Source organism: Trachypithecus francoisi, unplaced genomic scaffold (assembly GCF_009764315.1).
Source record: "Trachypithecus francoisi isolate TF-2019V2 unplaced genomic scaffold, Tfra_2.0 Lachesis_group7, whole genome shotgun sequence".
NCBI lineage: Eukaryota > Metazoa > Chordata > Mammalia > Primates > Cercopithecidae > Trachypithecus > Trachypithecus francoisi.
The window spans coordinates 32,261,915-32,288,118 of NW_022681472.1; the positions used below are offsets into that span (position 1 = coordinate 32,261,915).

The following is a 26,204-nucleotide window of genomic DNA, read 5'->3' on the forward strand; positions in this document are numbered from 1 at the left end:
CCAAATTGAGAAAAAAAAAGAGAAAAAAACATCAAAGGGCAAGGTGCACAGTTTCTGATTAACATTACTAAAAGCATATTGAAATATATGGAATCGGAGGCTTTATTTATAAACTTTTACCCTATGTCTCATTTACACCTGTCTCAGTGGCTTTGATTTCTTCACTGGCTTCCCCAATATAAAAGAATATTGGGGGTAGTATCATATATAAAATAATACTTTTTAAACCTATTGATTTTTTTTTTTTTTTTGAACCTAGCACCACTCTTGGCTAAATGTAAATGGTTACAGGGAGCAGAAGACAAAATCAGTGCCCAACCTTGTGAATGCATAATCTTTAGTTTGGTGACAAACGAGGAAGCTCCAAACATGATGTTTGTTTATTTTCCTGTGTGTGTTCAGTAGTACTGAGTAAACACACTGTCCCTTAGCATCCTTGAAAGTCTCTAAAAGTAAACTCTGTTGTTATTTTGCATGACTGCCTTCCTAACTATCAATATTTTTCCCCTAAATGAGTGTGGTATAGATAAATATGCTTATTTATACAATGCATATACAATTTATATAATGGCAAATATACTTTTATCTTTACTTGGAAAACTATGCAGATGTAATGAATACATGCAAGTGATGAACACCATTTATTACAGAACTTGTCCTGACTTTCTCTAAACCCTAATTACTGATTAATTTATTTTCTGCAGTTTGTTCACTGGATTGTCTTGATTGTCTTGGTTCATGTACAAATATAACACATTCATTACTATGATGAATAACTTGGTAACTTATTAAAAACTTCTTTTTGTCTAGAGGATATTAAAATTCAGAAAATACTGCAAACCATTAGTCATTGTAACAAGCTCTAAATATGATTACAAAATCCATTTTGCAAGTGTTATCTATTGATTTATACTACAAATCAGTGATAACTATACTATCAGGAGTCAACCAGTGATTATCAAACCTATGACTGTTCTAACACTATTTAAAATTATAACCACACACGAAAAGAGCAGATTGTGGCTATTTCGATTAGGTGAAGGAATTATTTATTTGGATTGGTCTAGTACTATGTGTTTGGGTTGTTTCTTGGAGTTCAAATTCTAGATAAATGTACTGTGCATAAAATCCTAATGACTCAGTATGAGAATTTGTAACACTGTTCGTGTGATATTGGCACTCTGTGGATCAATAATGAAAGCATTAGATTTGGGTTACGTTCCAGAGTTTGAAGGGAGTGCAGGCCCTAATGTGAGATGGAAAGCTTCTAAGTTGACAGTATTGAAAATATAATATAAAGAATTAATTGTATTATAATTCATAGGTTTTGCAGCAACAGTTGACAACTGTTCAATTGTCTACTTTTTTCTGTTGATACCTGACCTATTAAAACTTTTAGAATACCTAGGAGAGAAAAACAAACATTAAGTTTGTATAAATAATAGATTTAGACCCTGGGAGCTATATAGAATATTCATGAACAGTGTTTATATTCATGCAGCTCCTCTAACACTTTAAATTAACATGTTGTGAATAGAAGATATAGATGTATAGATTTTCTATTTTTTAATCTTTTGTGGGAACCTAAAGGAAGGTAGGGTGTTATTGTTTACTTTTTCAGAAAACATTTAATCTAACTGCTTGATGATAATTTAAATGTATGTATGCGTGTGTGTATGTGTGTGTGTGTGTGTGTGTGTGTGTGTGTGAAGTTTATCCATTCATTCCATAAGCAGGGATTGACCACCTCATTCTCTTCAGGGCAATTTGCTTGGTGCTGCAGTTACTCTTGAAGTTCCTTTTCATGGAGACTTGGATGTTGTCTTTGAATTTGTAGCAACCAATTAAGATAAAAGCATAAGTATAAAGAGGGCCTTAAAGCAGAGAGAGCTTCAGATCTCACAACCAAAAGGTGTACTCTTTTCTTAAAAATCTTATAAATCATATAAAAATTTACTCTTCTTTAGTTGCTTATCTCTTAAATACCTAAATATTCTTATTCAGTGTAATGCTTAAATATGGTCAGCAAACAAACTTTGAACAAACGTATCTTGAATTAATGGAAGATTGAAGAGATAAATATTTGAGCTATTGAGACTTGGTATTAGACAATTGAACAATTAGACAATTCTTTTGCATTTTCTTTCAAGAAGCATTCATTATTTCTAGTAGTAACTGGAAAAATACTCCAAGTAGCATTGTGTTGAGGATTCCACTTCTAAAGCGATTTCAGAAACTGTGTGAATCATAGAGGATTTTCAAGTGCAGTAATGAGGATATTAGCAAGCTTGGTTGGCTTGTGTTGGCAAAATAAAAGTGGTTCATAAGTAACATTAATTGCTTTTAAATGAGAAACTAACAAATTGGCCTGAGCCTGGAAAAAGAAATGATGGCTAAAATATTAAAATTCGACTTAAAATCGTTTCAGAGTTAATGACTAGACAGTAATCTCCTCTATAAAATTCATTTTCATTAGGAGTTTAATTTACATCATTTTGCATCATGAATTATTTAAACATTAAGGGGAAGTGACAAGTAGCAGTTATAAGACAAATACAGAGCTGCAAGAAAACAGCTTGTCTTGTTATTGACAACATATTGATTCATAACACTAAATGTGGTGATGTGTCATTTCAATGTGAATAGGCCACTTTACCTCCTGCATTGTCAAACTGAAGCAGCATTACCTAAAAGTGTGTCCTTCTTCTAGGTTAAGGAGGTTAAAAGTTAAAGGTTAAGGTTAGCTTAAAAGCATCATCTGCCTAGCTGCTTGACTTGAAACTGATCAATTTAATGAAAATCTGTTTTACAGGTGTCGTTTTAATGTATTTGGCAGGATTTAGGCAGCTTTAACATTAGATGTGTGCTAGTAAAAATTATATCTTTATTTGACCAGAACAACACCTTTCCTTTTATGTTTAAGGTAGAAGGCTTGTGGGTTATGGTATTTTGGCAAAGAACCCAGAGGCAGAATGTGTTGATGATCTTTCCATATGGACTCAAAAAAAGAATACCTTTATGCCTATTGCTAATGATGACTGCAAAAACAAACAAAGCTATATTCATTTTTGGCAGCATTATTTTCCTTAGAAATTTTTTAAAAGCAATTTTGTTACTGTTAAGAAAATCTTACTCATGTCTTCAAGTGAGATTCTCCGAAGTGTTAAGCACTATTAAATTTGGACTTTTCCTCCAGAAATTTGATTGATGAAACAAAATTGCTCTAGGAAAATAAAACAGTAAAATGAAACTGAAGATTGCTCATAATCTTTACTTTTAATGTTTGAATATATATTCAAAGTGAGATTAATAAATACAAAATATGTAGCTAGCTACAGTCAATCTCACAAGGTGAATATATGTATGTGTGTATAAAACAGTGGTTTTTCAGCTAGCCCATTTATTCGATTTAATTATATTCTTCTCATTTCATATGTTTCTATTCTTTACAAATTTTAGTCAATTGATAAAATAATTGGTTCTCAATAAATATTTGTAGAATGAGTGATTGATTAACAAATAAACTAAGGAACAAATTAAAGAAACTCCTTTACTTCCAGCCTTTATTTTTAAAAAATGCAATGTAATTTTGTCTACCCCTTAAATTATCTCCAACTTTTTCTAAAGAGTCTAGTGAAAAGATATAATGAAAACCACAGAGCACTACACGTTCAAATTGAGGAAGAACAAATGAAACCGGCAATATTCCGGATTTACAGTTTAGTTTGTTCTTGGCTCAGTATGGCCAAGACTTTTCTGGCCAGCTGATTGGTCTAACCACCATTCGGTACAGGACATAGAAATACTCTTGCTGCATCTGTACTTCGGCTGCTCTTTTAATATTATATGTATTTATAAGTGAGGTGTTCACAGCTTTGCTTGTTCAAAGTCAAAGCCTTAATTATACTACCTTTTTTTTCCTTCCTGCATCTGCTAGTAGTGAAGCAGAGTAGTCTGTCTGAATTCCATAATGCCTTTTTCATATTTGGATTTCAAATTGACTGAAAACAGTGAACAAATTGCCTGTCTCCATGGTGAGCAAAGGAACACACTTGGGATTTAGTCCTAGGTAACTTTTAGTGTAACATTCCCCCATGGAACATTTTTTGGGTTTTTCTCATTATCCATGTTATGGATTAAGGAATCCTGGTTAAAAACTAAAATCAAGGTGTTGGGGATGCCCACAGAGGAGAATGCAAGGAGACATATTGGGAACAGTATGTGTAAAGAAAATTTAAAAAATGGAATAATTAGGTTCACCTACCTTTTTGTGCTTTTTTTTTTTTTCTTAGTAGGAAATAATAGCCCAATCAGTTTGGAATTAACGAAGAGTCACAGGTATTTTCATTTCAATAGGCCTGAGTCCAACTTTGCAATTTAAAATCAAATATACCAGATATGTACCATTTCAATTATTGAACTGTCATTGTCCCAGTGTGATGGTAAAGGAGGTCAGGAGATTGTGTGGAACACATTTACATAAAAGTCATTGTGTGAAAAGAAATTGGAATATGTGTGTGTATCAAAGAAACCAAAACAAGTTTTTCTTAATCTTATTCTAGTCATTTGTTTAGATGAAGAAAGCTGTTTTCAGAGATAAACAAAAAGTTATTCTTTTCTGTTACTAAACATTAACCTGAATATGGAAATTTTTGCACTTTTGTATTAGTTTCGGATTTATGTTCATTTCAAGGTTGAAATGCAGTGTGAAATTTAATTCCAGTTGCAGGATTTGTTTTGAAAAAAACTAATCACAATTCAAATTATTCTATTGTATTCTCATATAAATAGACAGGGCAGAGATTGAAAAAAACAGTTTCTGTAGTAGAATAGTACATACTTGCATAATGCTTATAACTATTAAATACATGTATCAAATAAAGAGGAGTTGGTTTGCTAATAGCAACTAATAAATCACTGGTGTTTTCAGAACAAATGCAATTGGCCAGCCGTATCAACTACATCTACTTCTGTTTTTAAGCTTGACTTTTGCTGAAGCACAGCTATATGTTATAACATGGCTACTTCAGCACAAATATGGACTTTCTCACTGCATTCACATGTCTAGTAATATATTACATTGTGAGCTGAGAACCTTCTTTGTACCATACCAGAAAAGAAAAATGACCAAAAATCTGTCAATCGAAGGACAGAGAGATAGATAGAAAGATAGATAGAGAGATAGAGAGAGAGAGAGAGACAGAGAGAGAGGGAGAGAGAGAGATAGACAGATAGATAGATATCAATCCCTAGGAAGATTGACTTAGACCAGGCATTAGCAACTTACTACATCCATGTCAGAATAGATAAAATGATTTTTATTGTGTGAGATTGTTATCAAGCCCAGACAAAATTTAAACAAAGCGAAGTGTGTCATTAGAACCCTCCTACTCTATTTTCTGTGTGTCTTTTCTTAACCAATGCCACCGTCTGCCTACACATCAGGAATGTACTGTTATGCTCTTTTCTGTTTTCCTGAAATTCTTACTACTTTACCCCACCTAGGTCTTCTCTTCATGGAAATATTCCATGTTGCAAGATTACCTAATTCCCCACAGAAAACTAGCGTTCCTTTAATTAAGGGGAATGAAGCCTTTTTATAAAAGCAGAGTCGTGCATCCAAAGGTGTAATTGACTTAGAAGTCTTTTTCAGCATGCATTTTTTAAAAAGGAATTGCCGGAACTGGAGGAATTTCTAATGTTTGTGTGGAATGGAGTGATTATGTCAGCGACTGGGGTTAGGTAGGGCAGTGGCCCTCCTTAAGAGCTTTCTTCATTTACTCCTGAACACACACACACACACCACCACCACCACCACCAACACACCACACCTCAGAAACAGAGTCAACAATTTGGCACCCCCATTCATGTCAACTCATACTTTATGATTCACATTGCATTTTTTGTGTAACTTGTGTTCATTCTATTTCATATGAAGTGCAGGTATGATTTAATCAAAAGTGCTAAGTTGCTCATTTGTCACCCACCCTGAGGTCATTTAGGTAATGCAGACAAAGGTGTTCTCTCATAATTAATATGCTCTCCCTGTGTGTTTCTGTGGCTTAAATGTAATAGTCCCCATCATTGGAGCTTGTTTAAAATTGCTGAAATGTTCAAGTGGGTGCTGGGATGCCATGACATAATGCATTCAAAGTCATACGTTAAGCAGTCCTCACACTGCTGAAAGGGTCTTGGCCCTGGGTGGAGTGAGGAGGAGCTGGCGTGTGTATAATGACCATGGTTCTACTTCCAGAACATCTGGCCTTCCTGAGCTTTGCTGGAAATGTTTTTATGAAGTTTGCCTTGAGTCTGAATCTCTGCTCAGGTTGAGTTCAATTAGATGTGGAGATTTGTTCATTATTCAGATTATTCAAGCCTTAAAAGGTGCTTTCTTCCTGCCCCTCAAATTATCAGCCTATTCCGGGAGAGTGTATAGGAGGATTTGATTTGTTGGAAAAGTGAAGGACAGGCATGAAGGCACAGCCACCAATCACCATGAGGAAACACCTTCACAGATTCTATAACCCAAGAGGATGGCAATTAGTATAACAGGCACAAAGGCCCCATTCTGTTTGCAGAATACAAAAACAATATCTCAATTTTTACTTCTGGTAAATATAGAAGCACTTATTGAACACTTACTATGTGAAAGGTTTTGAAGTGTCTGATACGGTGTCTGTGTCCCATTGACGTGATGGAATATAAGCCACCTTTCTAAGTGCTGCTCAGAGACAAAGAGTTTTCTAAGGTGATACTTCCTAACTCATTCTGCTCACCAATATAATGGGTTAGAATTGGTGATTAGATGTCGGGGACATTAAAGTTGTTCAGAGTTAAATCTATGGACCTAGTTATCAAAAGTTTCCATGCATTTTTTTCCAGCAATGTTTAGTCAAAGGGCTGCCTGTGAGTGGTCTTTTGAGTCACCAGTAGATGTAGTATAATGTCACTTCTGTATCTTCGCTTATTCTTATTGCCCTATTGCATAGCAAGACTTCATTGATCAGTTGATTAGATAAGGATTATAGTGGGAACTTGAGGGCAGGATAGAGCTTTTCTACTAGTTGGGACATATATGTAGTTTTCAAACATGAGGATGATGCTACTAGTGCATCTCCTAGAATATGAAGAAGAAAACTACATAATAAAAAATGCAGGCCAGGCGCGGTGGCTCACGACTGTAATACCAGCACTTTGAGAGGCTGAGACAGTTGGATCATGAGGTCAGAAGTTTGAGACCAGCCTGTCCAGCATGATGAAACCTTGACTCTACTAAAAATACAAAAATTAACCAGGCATGGTGGTGCATGCTTTTAGTCCCAGCTACTCGGGAGGCCGAGGCAGGAGAATTGCTTGAACCTGGGAGGCAGAGGTTGCAGTGAGCCGAGATTGCACCACTGCACTCCAGCCTCTGCAACAGAACAAGACTTTGTCTCAAAAAAAAAAAAAGAATGCAAAATGTATCTAATTACAACTATCATCCACCCCTTTAAATAACCAGGATAAAAATGTAGTATAACTCTTGGGAAACCTCTGTAAATTCAACCTACAATAAGGTCAATGAGAGTGCTGCTTAAAGATACATTATTGTAATGATCAGTTACAGTGTTATTATCACAGATAATAACAGTTGTTGTTGTGACCGCATTTTATTTCACTTGGTTTTACATCATTTTATTAACATTTTATTTTCCTTATCTTTAAGGAAATTTTGTAATCTTGAACTTAATATATTAAATGTGCATACATAAATATAAAAGTGTATGGAGACCATATTCTTTTGACTTAGAATTTCCTACAGACTTTATTTCATTGGAAGTACTAGCATAAAATATACATTTCTCTCTCCTGTTGCTTAAAGAGTTAGTGTTAGGACTCTGTTTGTCCATCAAGCAATTTTTAAGGAGTAGTGCAGAGAAAGGTTATGGTTGAAGAACTATTTGTTCCTGTATATCTGCTAATAAAATTATTGGAATACAGGGCTGAGTGTGGGAAGAAATGATCCATTGATAAATCCAACTGTGACAGTTAACTCCAGTTTGGGAGGAAAGCTTTTAAAGCTTTAAAATAATGATTTGTAGTCTATGATTACATGTCCTGTTGCAAGAAGAGCCTTGTTTATCGATGTAGTTGGCAATTTACTGTCTATATATAATTTATGGGCTATTCAGAGGAATTTTCCAAAAAAATCCCTCCTGATGCCAGATAATCTGTCAACAGTGAAACCATATTGATAATTGACTTATTTTTTCCCTTTTACAATGGCATAATCTTTTTGGAGAGAAGATACAGCGACAATAATCATGTAAGTTAAATTCTTTATGTACATTACTTCACATACTTTTCGTAACAGCTATATGCTATTATTATATTCTGATATATGAGGAAACAGATTCAGAGAAAAACACCCTGCTTGAGTCCTTATAGATAGTAAGAGGTTGAGCTGGAATTCTAACCTTGGCCTCTTTTCAGCTCATGCCCCTAGCCCACATTAAAAAGGTTTTTTAATTAAGAAAACTTCTGAATTTGAGGATAGGAAAAACAGGTTATGGGAAAGTAGCCCACTTTCACTTCTTCAAGCTAGCAGATTTTCTTAAAGGTATTGCCGATGCAGTAAGAGCTGGCTGGTAGGTTTGTGAACGTGAATGCAGTCTACTGAGATGATGAACTTAAACCCACTGGGTCATCGATGAACAGGAAGGGCAAACTGTTGTTAAAATTATTAGCTGCTGTGTGTCCTGCGATGACAGAGATTTTTCACTTTAAAAGTCTTCTTTTTACTGGCATGTTTGGGTATTTGGTATATTAAATAGAAAGGACTAATAGAATATTTATCACTTCTAGTGCCTGAGCTCTCAGTGCTTGCAAGTTAAGCACCTTTGGAAGCTGCATTAATTCATTCAGGTCACCAGGGTACCTCAGCAGTAATGTACTAAATGGTACCCTGCTGACCTGAAAGAGGGAATGTGCCTCCTAAGCATTTAATTTACCACACAAGAACAACTAAAGCACAATCTACTCACTGCCTAGAACCTGAGTCTCTTTCTCCTTCCCCTGGTTTCCTTACCACTACTGGAGGAAGTTGTATTCACTTGCTACTTCTTATGATTTAAAAAAAAAAAATCTTGTTTTGAATTATTATTATCTTAATTTTATCTTTTACGTCTTACTTTGATCCATTTTAGTTACAAGACTTGAGGGATTCTCTCTCCATCATATGTTGATAATACACTCCTTTCCTCTCTCCTCTTGACAATTCTGCTAATGATTTCAATGTAAAGCCCAAAGTCTTGACAGAGCTACTTAGATTAACTGGACTTAGAGATACTTGGAGAAATCTCACCTCCCTGAATCTGGCTACCTGATCTTGCAGAAAACTGTCAGTCACTGACATTGCTATAGTTGACCACATCTATTAAGGAAATGTTCATTTACTGGAAAGTAAGAATAGTCATAGCTTGGCATCACAGAATCATTAACTGCATGGAAACTTTCAATAACTACGGCTGGGGTGTATTTAAAGCGTGTCAGGATTTTTTTTTTTTTTTTTTTTTCTCTTGAGATAGGGTCTTGCTCTGTCGCCCAGGCTAGAGTTTGGCGGCGTGATCACTGCTCACTGCAGCCTTGACCTCCTGGGCTCAGGTGATTCTCCTACCTCAGACTCCCAAGTAGCTAAGATTACAGGCAGGTGCCACCACCTTGAGCTAATTTTTGTGGTTTTTGAGAAACGAGGTTTCGCCATGTTGCCCAGGCAGGTCTCGAACTCCTGGGCTCAAGCGATCCGCCCCCCTCAGCCTCCCATGGTGCTGGGATCACAGGCATGTGCCACTGCATCCAGCCTGTGAGAATATTTTGATGACTGTAGTGTGCAGTATTTTTAAAAGACTTAAAATATTTCTAACTATTCGTTTGGCAGGCCTGAGAATAGCACTAGCATATATCCTTAGGGTCTAAAATCATTCATTGTTCAATTGCAAAAAATCAGGTAGCAAGTCTAATTGCCGACACCTCTGAAGGAGAGTCAATTTATAAGACATCTCCTTTCAACTCAACATATATTCGGCACTTACTACTGAGTAACAGTGTAGACGGTATCAGTAATGGAGAAGGAGGAAAATAATTCTCAATTTTTAAACCAAATAGTGTTTTTTTTTTTTTTGAAAAAGACTGACATGCTAAACTGGGAATTATATAAAACCAGAATTTGCCTTTTAGAATTTATTTTATTTAATGAATTTACATCATAAGATAAAGGGAGAAAATTCTCTCTTGTTTACTCTGTGAAGCCAAATATTGCTATCCTTTAACCAGAAACCCTGTGATATCTTTTGAGAAGTAATGTGTCTAAAGGCAAATTCTGGTGTATTATTTTTTGGTTTTTGATTTTTATTAGAAAATTAGGTAATTCAAAAAACCCACACATTTGGATGGAATAGAAGTACCAAATTTTTCCATGATGAGTATTTCCTGAGAAGATACTCCCCAGTTTCATAACTGAATTCCTTAAAAATAGGTGCAAGGGGAATTTACAAATAACTTTTTTTCCATAGGAAAATAGTCTTGAATCTCTTAATACTGTAAATATTAGAAAAACTAAAATGAGATTTTTGAAAAGCTGTTTAATTTTTAGAGCATCAATTCTTAACATGAAGGTAGAGGTACTCTCTTTAAGTCACAAAACGAGACAAGCTTTTCCTGATTACCCTATTGCTCACTTTTTTCCACATTTCCTTAGACATATGCTTTAAATGTCTGGTATAATGTTTAGCAGTAAGTTTCTGTTCCGCGTACCAGGTCACTCAATTATGGCTACCCCCTTAATTACAACAGCTTGATAATTTCTTGGCAAATCATTGATTAAGAAGAAGTACATTGAAATTGATTACACACAAACACATACACTTTTCCAAAAAGTGAACAATTTAATTCTTTCAGTGAATGTAAAACATGGATCTATTCAGATCTCTTGTGTTAAGTGATAAAAAAAGGCCAAATGCCAGTACCTCAATGATGTTTTCCATATATATCCAAGGAGACCTATTGTATTTTTTTTGTTCAAACTTCCTTGGAATGAATTGTGTGTGTGTGTGTGTGTGTGTGTGTGTGTGTAAGAGAGAGGGAGACAGAGAAGAATGATAATAGAATATATAAATATGTATTAAAATTGATGAAGATTACAGGTTAATCATTAATGCCCTGTATTTTATTTTAAAGTAGATCACAGAAATCTCTTCCTGCCCATTGTAAGTGTGCTCAGTTCCTAGAGATAATAAACCTTTGATGATGTTGTGCAAGACTCGTCAAGAAGCACTGAAATCAGTTCTGTATGTACACATGACTAATCAAAGGATCAGAGAACAGGATATGATTTGCTAAAAGTGATAGCTTCTCCAAAAAGCAAATAGCCTTGCTAACTGTGGGAGCACAGTAAGCCTGTATTTATTTATTTATTTTTTCCTACAAAAGGCAGGTCCTACTCCCAACCTTGGAGTAGATATGCTTTGCAAAGGCTTTAGCACTAACTGTTTTTAAAAAATATTTTAAAAGTAAAGTGCTTCTGAAATTAATGTCTACCTAATTAACACTCTGCTCTTTTATTTGGTCTTAAAGGCATAATAGATACCACAAGATTCTTAGACTTAGAGACATCCTTGAAATTCAGAGTATTAGGTAACCCAAAAAAGTACCTTCTTAAACGGACCAACTGTCAGATGTCCATAGTGGGGAAATGATGAAATAAGACAGCAATCCCAATACTGAAGTTTGCAGTTCTACATACAAATATGACTGAAAGTTTTAAGAAAGCAGTTCTGCATTAGAAAGAGAAAGGACTAAAGTGATACGCTACAAAATCTACCATGTTGACAGTGCAGTGAATCTTGAGACCGTTGTCTTCTGCTTTTATCTCCACTTCATTTTTTTATTTGCAACAACTCTATTGAGATATAATTCATATGCCTTTCAACTAATCCATTTAAAGGATACAATTCAATGATTTTTATAATTTGTACAGAATTATGTAGCCATCACCACAATTGATTTTAGAATATTTTCATCATCCCAAGAAGAAATTCTGTACCGTTTTAGCTTCCCACCCTTATCCCCAATCCTCCCTCCCCCGGCCCTAGGCAATCACTAATTGCTTTCCGTCTCTATAGATTTGCCTGTTCTGGACATTTCATATAGATGGAATCATAGTATATGGGGTCCTTTGTGACTAGCTTCTTTCACTTAGCATAATGTTTTTAAGGTTCATCTGTGCGGTAGCATGTATCAGCACTTCATTCCTTTTAATTACCAAATTTCCATTGCATAGGTATAGTACATTTTATTTATACCCCATCAATTGTTGGATATTTGGGTCATTTCTACTTGTTGTCCACTATGGAAAAGGATGCTATGAACATTCGTATACAAGGTTTTGTGTGGACATATGGTTTCTTTTCTCTTGGGGTATATACCTAGCTGTGAAACAACTGGATTGACAGTCAATAATATTAACTAGATTCACATTACTGTCGTCTGTTCTTAATTTTTGCCTGGTTTGTTCCTTTTCCCCTGTCCTTTAAAGAATACTTCACATTTTTATCATTCTCTCAATGTCTCTTATCCACCTTCTGTTCTTCTCTGGCTGACTAGCTCAGTTAAGAAAATTGATAGTAGCATATGTTGAGCACTTATTTGGTGTCATGATAATATCCTAAATTCTTTAAATATATATAATTATTTAATTCTCACAGCAATCCTGTTAGATTAGCTACTATTATTATGCCCATTTTGAAGATGAGGAAACTAAGGCAATGAAATCTTAATTTATATAAGGTCACATAGCTAGTAGTAACAGTGATAGCTGAGTCAGGACTTGAACTCAGACTGTCTGGTTCCAGCACACACGTTGTTAAATAGGACACCTTATTACAGTGAAGATACTGCCTCGAGAGGGGATACCTGGAAGGGAAGGCCCTGTTTGTGGCAGAGGAGGTGGGAATACAGGTGCAACTGTAATAGTTGGTCTTTGAGGAGGACATGTATCCCCTGAGGCAGGAAGAAAAGAATGAATGATGAGAAAGGTAAAGATTTAGAATCTTTTGAAGGAGGAGAAGTGAGGGCTGGCAAATTAGAAAAATCACTCATAACAGTATATAGGCTTTAGTTCTTTATAAAGTCTGAATGTGAATCATTTATTTGATTCATACTATGTTCTTTGAAAAAATCTACAAATTGTATTCGCAGTATTTGTAGGAATGAAAAAATTGGTACATTTATGACAGCTTAAATCGACTGAAGTATATTTTGTTTGATGTTCTAGTAACACAGAGAGGCTTATTTATCCTCTTTGATTAAAAACACCCTGTTCTGGGCCCCAAGACAAATGAGACAGACGCAAAGGGAAAAACTGGAGAGCTTCTTCCTGTCCTCAAGAAGTTCACCAGTTTTAAGAAGCAAATACCTTATACTTTTTCTCTGTGCTTTATTTTTTCTTATAAGTTGTCCTTGTTCACAGCTTTCCTGAATTCCAGAAGTTTGTGAGGACATTTTTAGTGTTTTATATAACACATTTTTGTAGTGTTTAATTCTTTGTATCATTTAGAGAATTAATATTTAGATTTCTTGCGGTATTTGGGGAAGAATTAGATTTCTACTTTGTAGAACTTTGATAGAGTGTCTCTGTGTTTCCATACCAGTAAAGGTGTTGTCACATTGTTGAAAAATAATGTACAGTAACAGTATAATTGGAGTCTTCTCTCTCTTTCGCCACCACCTCTCCACCTATGTGATGTTTGTGACTGTATGTATGACTTTTATGTTCTCATAATAGTAAGTATATGGATGAACCAAAATATTTCATGGTACTTTTCTTGCTAACGGACAGGATTTTTTTTTCTTTTTATGAGTATAAGAGTATGAATATGCCTCTTTCTCATATCTGATGTAATAATTGATGTAAAAAGTCTTACTGTTTTATATATGGCTATTTCAGGCCTAATCTTATTTGTTTCAAACCGTTACTAATGTTTCTTGAAGTTTTCAGTTTCTGGAGATCTTCATGTGGCTCATAGACCTGGGTATGATGAGATCAGGCAAGGGCTGCCAATATTCCTATTGTCAGAACATTATCATTGTGTAACTTTTTCTTTCTATTTTACCATTAAAATGAGTTAAGGGGAAATTATGCAAGAAAACATGATAAGCTCCTATACTACATCACACGCTAAAAGATTCTTGGCATCAGCTTTCTTGAGTCTGTGCCACAGTGAAACTGAAAGATGGACTGCCTATTTCAGTATTTATGTCTATGAACACTTGATGAGCTTAATAAGCTTTAATGAGGTGGGTATCAATGTTTGATATCCTCCCATTATTAACATACTGGGGATGGAACATGGTGGGAGGGAATAAGGGAATGTCTCAGAGAGAGAGTGGAAAATATGCACAAACACCTGCCTATATCTGTCTGTAACTCAAGAAAAGTTTAAAACAAGATTAGGCATTTTCTATCTTAAGGTGTCCAACTGACTCACTTTTTATGTTTTTTATTTTTTTTGCAAGCATTTCTGTACCTTAGTTAATATATTAGTAAAAGGAGAAAAAGTACTCCACTGAGTTCTGTAGATCTTAATTGAGATTCAAAAATAGCTTCGAAAAAAAAAAAAAAGGATTCTGAGATGAATCCTTTCCTTACGTGTGGAAAATGTTACTCATGTCTTGTCAGTACATCCACTCTATTGGCGTTGCATTTTGTACTTGGAGATAACTTCTGCCTTTTTATTATTGGTAAGGCACTTTATTTTTAAATTTCTGTAAGTGTACTTGGTTACACTGTTATATCTAGGGCTTGTCATTCCTGAAAAGCCATTCTTAACTTTATCTCACCAATTGGCCTTCAATTGAAATTTGCTCTGAAGAGGAATGTAGCTATACTCATCAACTTGAAAACCAGTGAATATAGCTCATAGAAAATAACTATTTGTGTATTATTTTATGCTTTAACTTCAATATACATTCTTTCTTAGAAGTTTTCCCACAGAAAAGGAACTGTGTATTATACTTTTAAATACCAGTTTTCAAGTCAGCCAAGTGAGAATTTGCAAATGAGCAGTAGTAAGTGATGCTCACAGCTGAAAAATGAATGTGTAAAGTTTCTGTATCTGGCATTACTTTCCTTTTGCCTTAGGGATGATACAACAATTTTTTCATCTTAAAATGGGCTCTGAGTTACCATTAGAATTAGAAGATCAGCATTCACGTAATGCTCTTTGAGATCTAGTCCAAACTTAATCACTTCTGTTGTTCTAAGAGCTGAAATTATGCTGAGCTTTAACTCATATCTCATCTTAAATTACTGATGTAGTTACATATATCATGTTGCTGGTTTTCCATTGTTTTGTTTAATCCATGAATAATATATGTTTATTTGTTTTTCTTATAAACAGGAAGTAGAGTAAAATTATATAGAGAAAAATAACTAAATATCTCTAATTCCCTTGCCTTTTTTTTTTATTTGATTACTCATTTCATTTATTCATTCATTGAGTGCCCACTCTCCCAGGCTCTATGCTAGGAAATAAGAATATGCTGTCAAGCAAGATGGACATAGGCTTTGCTCTGGGGGAGTTTGTGGTTTAGTGGAGGAGACAGTAAAGCATTCAACATATAATCACCTATTAAACAAGGAAATGATTACTTATTGTAAATAGGTAATATAATTTGTACTTTTGATGTGGAACATTTGTGTCATCAGTACCTTTCAATTTGTCTACATGGAGCTCTTCCTCTAATCTTGGGGGAAAGTGAAGAGTTTGAATGGGATCATATATTGAAGCAGTTAGAAAGGTAGCCAGGGCTGAAATGAATGGACTCTATCTGATATTGGCTATCAGGTTTAGAAAACAAAACAAAACAAAACCCCCAAAAAACATTTACCACTGAGATTTTTATCAGAAAGAAAGAACTTTTCAAACTTTCTGGAGTCATGAAAGGATTATGTGAAAAGGCATTCTAGAGATGGCTGTATATCCAGTTGGTAAACCTGTACTGAATATAATAACGAAGGTTGAAGGAGATGAACCTGTTGTAAGTTTTATAACATCCTGATTCCAAGGTCATGATAGTGATAATCAGTCAAATTGGGGGACCAGAGGACTAGAAAACTTTGAAGGTTGCTTGTAGATCTTAAGGCTCCAAGAGAAGATGGTGAACATGATGATTATGATAATCTTAGCTCCATTAGCATCTGTTCCTCTCATCTTCAGAAGAGAGAAAATGTATCTCCTGCTCTTCTCTGTGAATCCTCTCTTATGGCAGGCTAGGATTATTCTAGGGTCTGCCGATGCTGCACACTCTTTCCAAGTAAATCATTGATGGTATTACCCTGTCTTTCACATTGTTTTGCCTCTTAGGACAAGAGTCTGACATGTTTTGATATATAAAAATCTCATTGCAGTAGGAAAAATGGCAAGCCTTTTCAAAGAAACCCTTTCTGTACAAAAGAGCCATTCTTTAGTTGAAGGTCTGGCACTTTAGTGAACTGTTGGGCCAAGAAACCATATTCCGAGTCCAGAACCTGGTTTAAAATACCTAAAGCTTCTGTATCAAATGTTGTAAGAATATCTTTTTGGTAAATTTTTGGAATCATGCTTTGCCTCATCATGGTTGCAGAAATCCACTTCCTTTGTACATGAAGATATCCCCAGGCAGCAGATATATAGTCTATTTTCTAAACAGGAATCTTATAGGTCTCAGGAGAGCCAACTTCCACAGGCCTACTGGGTTACACGCTCATTTGTAACTCACTGTAATGATTCTTCAGTTTTTCATTTCCTTGCTGTTCTAGGAAGGCAGATTCTGAGGTTTGTTTTGGGAATTTCACTTCATAGCAGCACATATTTTCTCTCTGTCTCTGTAGATTTGGATATAAATGTGTGTGTACAGGTATATGGGGGTGTGTGTATGTGCGGATATTGATGTGTATATATGTATGTATAGCTCTTCATCCTGTGTATGAAAGGGAACTCTGTATTGTAGGTTCTATAATTTGACAATTTTCTTTAAATGATAACCCCTACTTTTCTCCCAAATACAATATCTAATACAGATGCATTGGCAGCTACCTTGACAATCAGTGCTAAAAACAAGCAAATAAATATGTACACAATCTTATGATCAACACAATGTACATTATCATAATACTTTACTCTGAAAGTCATTGTATTTAACTACTTGTAAGTTAAAAACTGAATCTTTGTCTATTTCATAAAGAACTACCACTTCTGCAGATCAAGTTGAAATAGTCTAGTGGTTCTGTACTGGCCACAAGAGCTATACTTCAAAATACGAATCTGGTATAAAATGCCTGTGCCAAACTGTATCTGAGTTCCATTGGCAATACAGCTTATGTTTCACAAAAGACATAAACAAATCAAGACCCCTCCCCACAGAGTGAAAAGTTAGATTAATGAAACAGCTGCGTGATTTAGTTTAAAAAAATCAAACCAATTATTTCAAGACTTTGCTGATAATTTGATAGGTTTGATCATTTATTGATCATTACCAGTTGATACATGTAGATCAGTGAAGGGCATAAGGTTCTTGCCCTGCCTTGTTATTTTAAGATAATGATCAAAGGGCAAACATCAGTGTACTATAAACCTTTTTGAGGTTTTGTTTAAGTAAAACACATAGTACAATATTATATGTTTGTGTGACCTAAAACATTTTGCACTGCTATGACAAATATATCATCCTCCTGTGCCAGTACAATTGCAGGGACACTTCATTGGCATAATCTGTTAATACCAGTTAGCAGTGTCACAAATTAAAGCATTAACAGATTTGCGTTGCTTGAGGAAGCAACTGACATGAAATACCAGGAGGTTGAAGGAGTGGGGCAGTTTGTTGTGTCATAATTCTACATACCCTGTAAAATCTTTGTGCCAGTGGTGTGAAGTCTTTGAGTGTACCTTCACAAAGAGCTCAAACGAATAGTGCATTATGCAAAAATGTCTCATTAAGATACATTAGTCCTAATACATTTTTAAAGAAGGTTTTTGTTTTGGAAATTTGCAGGCAACAAAAATCAAAAGAGCCTATCTTTTTTTCAAAGAAAATGATTTTACTGCTTTGTTAAAATGTACATGTGTAATGCAGACTACAAGTTCTTCCCAGGAACTGAATAAGTTTGTTTTCTTTATTTGTGTTGTTTTGGATCTGTCCTTAAATAAAAAGTTGTTGATTTTAAAACTACATTTTTGTTGGAAATATTGGTATTCTTTTGTCAGAGATTTTGTCCAAATCATAATAGACACACGACTATCTTATAAAGAGGCCCATAACTTGGGAATGTGGAAATGAAATTATAAATTGTGGTGGAATATTAGGTTAAATATCTGTTTTCATTTTAGTAGTGGTTTGAAATAATAATCCATTTATTACTGTTACACATTTTGTATTTGCCTGGGCATTTAAATGACTTTTTATATTTCCCTTTTTTAACTCGTATTATGGATATATTCTGAGAGAAAGTTATAAGGAATAACAATTATAGAGAATGAGAACCCATGGTTAAAATTATATGCACATTGAACTACAATGAGAGTATTAAAAGTATTTCATCCCATTTGTAAAATATCTTCCTTGACTATGAAAGGGCAATATTTTTCCAATTATATCTGCTTTAGCCTGCAAATAGATAACCTTATAAAAACTCTCATAAAGCAGAGAGTCCAAAAATAATTGAAAGTGTAAGGACAGATAAGTTGGGCATATAAAGGCCCTGAACAAATTTCACTCAACAGCGTTCACAGAATAGAAAAAAAGAAGTTTATCTTAATTCCTGCTCAGGTCCAGATGAACATTTTAATGCTTAGTGTCATGATGCTTCTGATTGACAGGGAGTGCCTACTGCATAATTTCTAGCTCCCTTCTCCAGTGTCTGGAAGATTACATTTTGACTGTCCCCAATATTAATAACCATATTTGATCTTAGGCCTATCCAAGGTCAAGCTGACTGGCCAGGTCAGCCTGTTTGTCTGGGTGCATGAATTGTGACATCTACTCATAGTGACAGGTAGGGGATGACGGTGGTGAGACGAGGGTGTTAACCTTCAGGCCACCAAAAGAAGCCTCTTTCTGCTGGAAACAAAGAGCTTTTGGGGCTGCAGCCACCTTTTTGTTTGTTTGTTTGTTTGTTTCTTCCATCATTTTCAACCCTCATGATATTTTCACAGAAGATGATGTACTGTCGAAGAAATGCATTTAAGAAGAGGTAAATTATTTGTCATCTCAACAAAAACATAATTATATAGATTTGCATTATTGCTCAGGACTTTTATGCAGATTTAACAGTATTTCATGTGGATTGATTTTGCATGGCTGCTCCTTTCTTTAGATAAGTGACTCAGTCGCTATCCTGGAGTGTGGTATCATTATTCCTAAAATCCTCCCGGTTTTGCAAGCAAATAGCACAGAAGCTCTAGAGCCTGCAGGAATACATATTTCAGAAAGCAGCTAAAACAACTTTTGGAACTTCACAATTCATAGTATTCTACCATAAAACATATCAAATAAATTCATTTTTTAAAAAAATCTTGCCCCTTTCTGGGTAGAAATTCCTGAGAAGCTATTTGGTTCCTAATTGATTTTCTACGTCAGTTGTTCATTGAATAGATAAGTAGTGCCTGTGATATTTGATTACAGAGCAAGGCACCCATTTAACCTTCTGTTCTTTCCTGGACAGGATTTCAAATACAATAGAACGTTCCTCCCTGAGGCTCAGCAGGATTAGACAGCTAGCGGTAATCCCTGATAGCTGAAATAGACCTGATAGAACTTCACCTCACTTGTTTAGGATTATACTCATGAATTTCATCTCACTCAGCAGCATTAACCCTTTGGGGGACTTGAGCTGGAATATTCTATCAGTAAAAGCAACAAATAAGCAGAAATCCATTACGTTCTAAGCCGTTATACCTTATTTTTATTTTTTTGGCCAATACATAAAAATAATTTTGAAGTCAGAAAGATGTGTGGTCCAAGTTGTTTTTGTGAAATTTTGCATCTTAAATATATATCTGTCCCAAGAATTATATTATCCTCTTAAATATAATTTTGTTTAAGAAACTTCACGAAAGTTCTGGTTTGTATAATAGCTTTCCCATCCTGGTCACGGTTAAATCATGTTGTGGAGGTGGAGGATAAATGCCTTCATATAAAGTAGGCCCTCAATATTCTAGGTTAACTGGAACCAAGGCAAGTATGAAAATCCCCAAACCTCATTTTAGCCACTGGTTTCCAATATCTTCCTTTTCCTTTCATTAGAGCAAATTCCATAGGTTTGAGTTTAATTTTCTCTTTCCCCTCTGGGGGATATGAAAATGAGCTAAGAAATGGCCAAGAGGCAGGAAATCAGTGAGTGAAAAAGAACTAGTAAAAGGTATAGTTAATCCACAAATTGGAAAGTCAGCCCCATGTTAATCAAGAGATGAAAGGAAGAGCATACACCCTTTCAATGCAGGTGGAAGAACCGGCCTTTATCATGGTTTTTAATAATTTAAACATTGAAATCTGTGCCTGACACTATTAGGCCATCAAAATGAGGTCCTTGCAAAGTCACAGGTTTGAAATAGGTTATTAGTGACAACTAACACAGTCTGGGAGAGCACCCTCCAATTGTTATGGAACTGATTACCCTGAATCATCAAGGCCTGTTTGTGTTGACTCTTTAAATATTCATGTTCACAACTAGTTCTATTAATTATTGAAATAAGTGATTTTGGTTCTGATGGTCAGAAGATTTCCCACCATTTTTGTAGGTTTTAGGAAAATGTAAGTTTTATTTGAGAGACTTGACCTCCGAATCATCTCATGATGACGAATATGACCTCATTGCCTATGGTAATATTTCAAGGTCAAAGATAATTTAATGCTAAAACATTGGTACATCAACCTTCTTTCTGAAATTGCTCTTGTTAGTGATTCTTTTTTTTTTTTGTTGGGACGGAGTCTCGCTCTGTCGCCCAGGCTGGAGTGCAGTGGCCAGATCTCAGCTCACTGCGAGCTCCGCCTCCCGGGTTTCCGCCATTCTCCTGCCTCAGCCTCCCGGGTAGCTGGGACTACAGGCGCCTGCCACCTCGCCCGGCTAGTTTTTTTTTTTTTTTTTATTAGTAGAGACGGGGTTTCACCGTGTTAGCCAGGATGGTCTCGATCTCCTGACCTCGTGATCCGCCCGTCTCGGCCTCCCAAAGTGCTGGGATTACAGGCTTGAGCCACAGCTCCCGGCCTTGTTAGTGATTCTTAAAGGGTTTGACTGAGCAAAAATTTGTTTAATCAAAAATCCTTTAGTAGGACACATGCAATCACAATAAAAAGATAATGCAGAATTTTTGGAAGCAGTTTCTATTCATTTCTACATCCCCGCCTTATAGATCTACTATGATTGTAATGATAGCATTAAGGTGACAAGAGGAGAAATATGGTGTGTACCTTCTGCTTTGAAGCTTAGTTGTTTGTAAGAACTTAAATAAATCTGTGAGTAAATTGATGGGATTAAGGCTGAAACAATGGTCCTGCTTGAATAATATTTTGTTTTTATTTGGTTAGGAATGAAGAGGAGCTTGTGAAGTGGGGAGTTGTGACTTGAAATGATTCTGCTAAATTGTTAATTAACAAGCCTCCTTTTTACTTACTTTTTGTACAAAATATCTAATTTTCATGGTTTTAGAGAGCAAAGATGATTTCTGTTGTTCAATTTAGGTGACATATTATTCCAATTAATTGGAAAAGTACTCCCATGGGATAGATGGCTCAAGAATGGGGCCTCTTAGACTCTGCCTCTTACAGTGGTCCTGGGATTTGCCCTTTTCTCCTAACATAATTTTACATATGCCGGTGCTGAGATTCTAGCTCTTTGTTGTGTGTTATAAAATTCTATTGCATCAGCATGAACAAAACAGAAATATTATAGATGTGAACCTTTCACCCCAAAAGACATATAACAGATTGAAAAGCTCCAGACCAGGGTAACAGGAATGCTTGCAGCCAGCCTGTATGGGTTTACAGATGACTAAAAGCTGGTATTAATAAATCTCAAAAGAAGAAGAATAGGAGCGGAATTTACTGAAGTCTATGAAATAATAAAGGGACGTGAAGTTGGCCATGTGAATCTTTGTACTGTGTGTCAGAAAGAACTAGAGATCCTTCCGTGTAACTAGGAGAAAAAAAATTTCAAAGCAACAAAGGAGAAGTTGGTGTTTGTTTGTTTGTGTTTCTATTTGTTAATATAAAGTAATTTACCTCTGGAATAATTGAATTAGAAGACTCTAGAAAAAATACTTCATTTTGAATCATAAGGACAAAGGAGACCTTGAGGAGTCTCCTTCCTGGCAGACAGGAAATATTAAAACCATCCCCCAAAGAGGTCCATCTGTATTATTTTTAAAAAGAAGGAACTGGTTTAGTTGTGGCCAATAGAATGCTTTGTGACCACATGAACAAAGAGATAATGACTGAAGAGTTTTAAACTCTAAAGAAAATGTATTCATTCTGCAAACTTTGTTCATATCATATGCTGTTACAAAAATTCATGTCTTTATTAAGAGTTTTTCTTCAACAGTATACTTTGAAAACTATTTTTAGGCCGAGCACGGTAACTCATGCCTGTAATCCTAGCACTTTGGGAAACCGAGGCAGGTGAATCACTTGAGGTCAGGAGTTCAAGACCAGCCTGGCCAACATGGTGAAACCCCATCTCTACTAAAAATATATAAATTAGCCGGGCATGGTGGCGGATGCCTGTAGTCCCAGCTACTCAGGAGGTTGAGGCATGAGAATCGCTTGAATGCGGGAGGCAGAGGTTGCAGTGAGCTGAGATTGCACCATTGCACTCCAGCCTGGGTGACAGAGTGAGACTCCATCTGAAAAAAATAAAAAATGAAAAAAATAAAAATAAATAAATAAAACTGCTTTTAAGGTGCCCTGAGGTATGCAAACTTAATTAGCACATGGTCCTTGAGTTGGGGATGGTAAGAGATACACACAAAGAATTAGTACAACATCTATAAAGCTCCTACATTTTGTATCACTACATCATAGCTAAGTCCTATGTAGCAAGGAATGTTTTATGTCCATTGTCTCATTCGATCCTCACAACAGCCCACTGAAGCACATGCACTTGTACAGATTACAAAATGGACCTTAGCAAGGTCAGGGGTCTTTCCCAGGGTCATACACATATTTGAGGAACTGGGATATGAACCCTGGCTTCTCTCCTGGAGGCTGTGCTCTAATAATCATTCTTTACTGATAAGCTTCTCCAAAGGCTGATGCTACCCACCTGGGGCCCATGCACATGGAGGACATCTAGAAAGGTGTGGAAGGAGACTGTCCTAAGTATATACAAAAGCATGCATTTTTCTCTCTGAAGAGTGTGTCCATACCTCTCCTAAGATTCTCAGACCCTGTATATGTAAAACCAACTATCTAAAGAGTGATCACAAAGAGTTACAAAGTGGAAAGCCCTTTTACAGCTAAAAGAGAGTACAGTTAGTAGGACAAAACAGGAAGTGTTTGGCTTGATCCCAGCAGGATTTGGATAGGTGGATGTCAAGTTTGGAGATGGGGAGAAGGGAGAGAAGCCCACTGTCTGAGTCAAGAAAGAATTGGTTGTTTCCTCTTCAGGTTATAGTTGAGAGTCAGTATAATTGAAGGCATTTATCTTCTTAGCAATGGGAGACTGTGATGCGATGCAGCTATTAGCGGTACGTGGCCAGTGAGTACACGGGCTTGAGTGAATAGAAGAGCTGCTCCACTTCTTCCTACTCAGTCTGTGAATATGAGCAAAAATTTTATTACAAATATAAATAAAAGAATCTCAAGTTTTGAAAGTAAATAGTGTTTCACACTTTCAGTATCAGTAAAGTAGAACAATATTCTATTAATATATAACAAAATTAGTGTCAATATATATTTCAGAATCAAAGGAATGAATGCTGACCACACTGGACTTACTAATTTTGGCTAGCGTCTTTATAATGGGTATGATAATTAATGTTTACTTTATGTGACAGTTGTTGGTGCCACACTTAATGATTTTTTTTTTTTTTTGAGACAGAGTCTCGCTCTATCACGCAGGCTGAAGTGCAGTGGGTGATCTTAGCTCACTGCAGCCTCCGCCTCCTGGGTTCAAGCTATTCTCCTGCCTCAGCCTCCCGAGTAACTGGGACTACAGGTGTGCACCTCCACACCCTGCTAATATTTGTATTTTTAGTAGAGACAGGATTTCACCATGTTGGCCAGGCTGGTCTTGAACTCCTGACCTCAGATGATCTTCCTGCCTCAGCCTCCCAAAGTGCTGGGATTACAGGCTTGAGTCACCACACCTGACCATGATCACATTTTTGTAAGGAGTAAAACATATGGTAATTTCTAATAAATTCTCAGATGCAATATTTTTCATAAAGGATTATTTTATCAGGAGTTGAATTTCTTCATCAGTGTATAACTATGTATGTCATTAGTATTAGTAGGTTAATAAAGGCATATTCAGGGAAAGGTAACTATTTTTCAAAGTTGTTTGACTTTTTAGAAGGGCAGTCTGTTTTATGGGATATCTAAGGGTATATATATGTTAAAGGAGTATAGTTGTTAAATTATTAATATTTGCAGTATTTTATAAATTTGAAATGCAGCTAAAAATTAACAGCACGGCTACATTATTATCATATGTATTTTATTTACAGAAAGTCATTTTTACTTAAAATTAAACATTCTCTTGGAGTTCTTCAAAAACAGTGGCTACAGTTGGCCTCTAACTTGGCCATAACTGTAGGGTGAAACTAAGAAAATAAAGCACAGAAAAAATGTCTTAGTTGATTTCCATTGATCCAAATACCAAATAAAAGGCAAATACGAAAAACAAAGTTTTGAAAGCATGACTTCCTATCATAAAATACAATTGCAAAAATGGGCAAGGGCTTTTCAAAACTGGTTTTCCCTCATTGTATACCTTCGAAGTATTCTCCATTGGTTTGTTTCTGAAGCTGCATTTCTAATAATGGAGCTGTCATTTTTTTCAGTCTTTCCTTTCAGAACAAGGGTGGGGGGAGATTAAAATAATCTTCAAAGCAGACACCATTACACTGAGTGGACCCTGGCATGCAAGCTGCTTTTCTAAAGAAGCACATTTTAGTTCCCACTGCAGATGAGAGTTAAATATCCACTCAGAGCAGAGACTATTTAGACAGAGACTCATCCAGCCTGTGGAGAAGCCTGGAATCATATATCCCTCTCTGTGTCTAGCTCATGAAATAATCTAATACAATTTTCTTTTGTTTTTTAATTGCAGAAAGGAATCTGCATTTCCAATGATTGTTCAGGAGTGGGGGTTAAGGGGATGGGATTGTACAAAGCTTTAAATTAAAAGGAAAGTGAAACAATGCTAGGAAAAGCATGAAAAGATAGAGGACCAGTCCATTTTGCTCTTCAAAGATAAACCATCAGTTTGCCAATAGTTTTTTTTGTTTGTTTGTTTTTCTGTTTCGGTCATCTCAGTGGAATAACTAAAGACTGGGTAAATATGAAAGCTGAGCTGTTCTGTCTGCCTTAGACCTGATCCCCCACATCTGTGCTGAGGCATACTGGTGGTAGTGAGAAGCTCACACTGCTCCTGTCTGTGCTGTGCGTGCACTGTGGATCAATGGAGACCCAGAGCCCCGGGGGCTGTCAGGATAATACCTTTCATTTAAAGGAAGAAAAAAAAAATTTAATAACAGATGTTAAAGGACTATTTTAAAGTATGTCCTCCTTGCAGTTTTGAGTCAGTGCCACTTGTAAATGCCATAAATAGCAGTATGAAGAAAACATATTCATTTACTTTAGTAAATATCTCTTTTGCATTGTATTAAGATATTATTCATATGCTATTCCTTCTTTTTAAGATCATGCCCAGATTGGATTTTATCTTCCATAAATGGCCCTGATAAAAGTCAGTCTTCCAAGTGTTTTATAGTATCATGGTCCCCAAACCTCAGCAGGGAAAGCCCAGTTAATATGAGACACATGCTAATAAGACACTGATTTTCCATTTTTAATGTTTTATGCCGATGCCAGATGATGTATCCAGCTAACCACTTTAAACCTTTCGGTAAAGATTTGATAATAGATGTCATCATTGAATGTCCTCATGCATGCCCCTTTGAAACAAATGATCA

The 26,204-nt window shown here is 35.8% G+C and overlaps 1 protein-coding gene across 1 annotated transcript in view; it reads left to right on the top strand.

Annotated features, from left to right (window-relative positions):
• Positions 1–26,204, top strand: part of ZFHX4 (zinc finger homeobox 4) — a 170,870-nt gene that overhangs the window by 4,079 nt on the left and 140,587 nt on the right. The gene's annotated exons all lie outside the window — the stretch shown is intronic.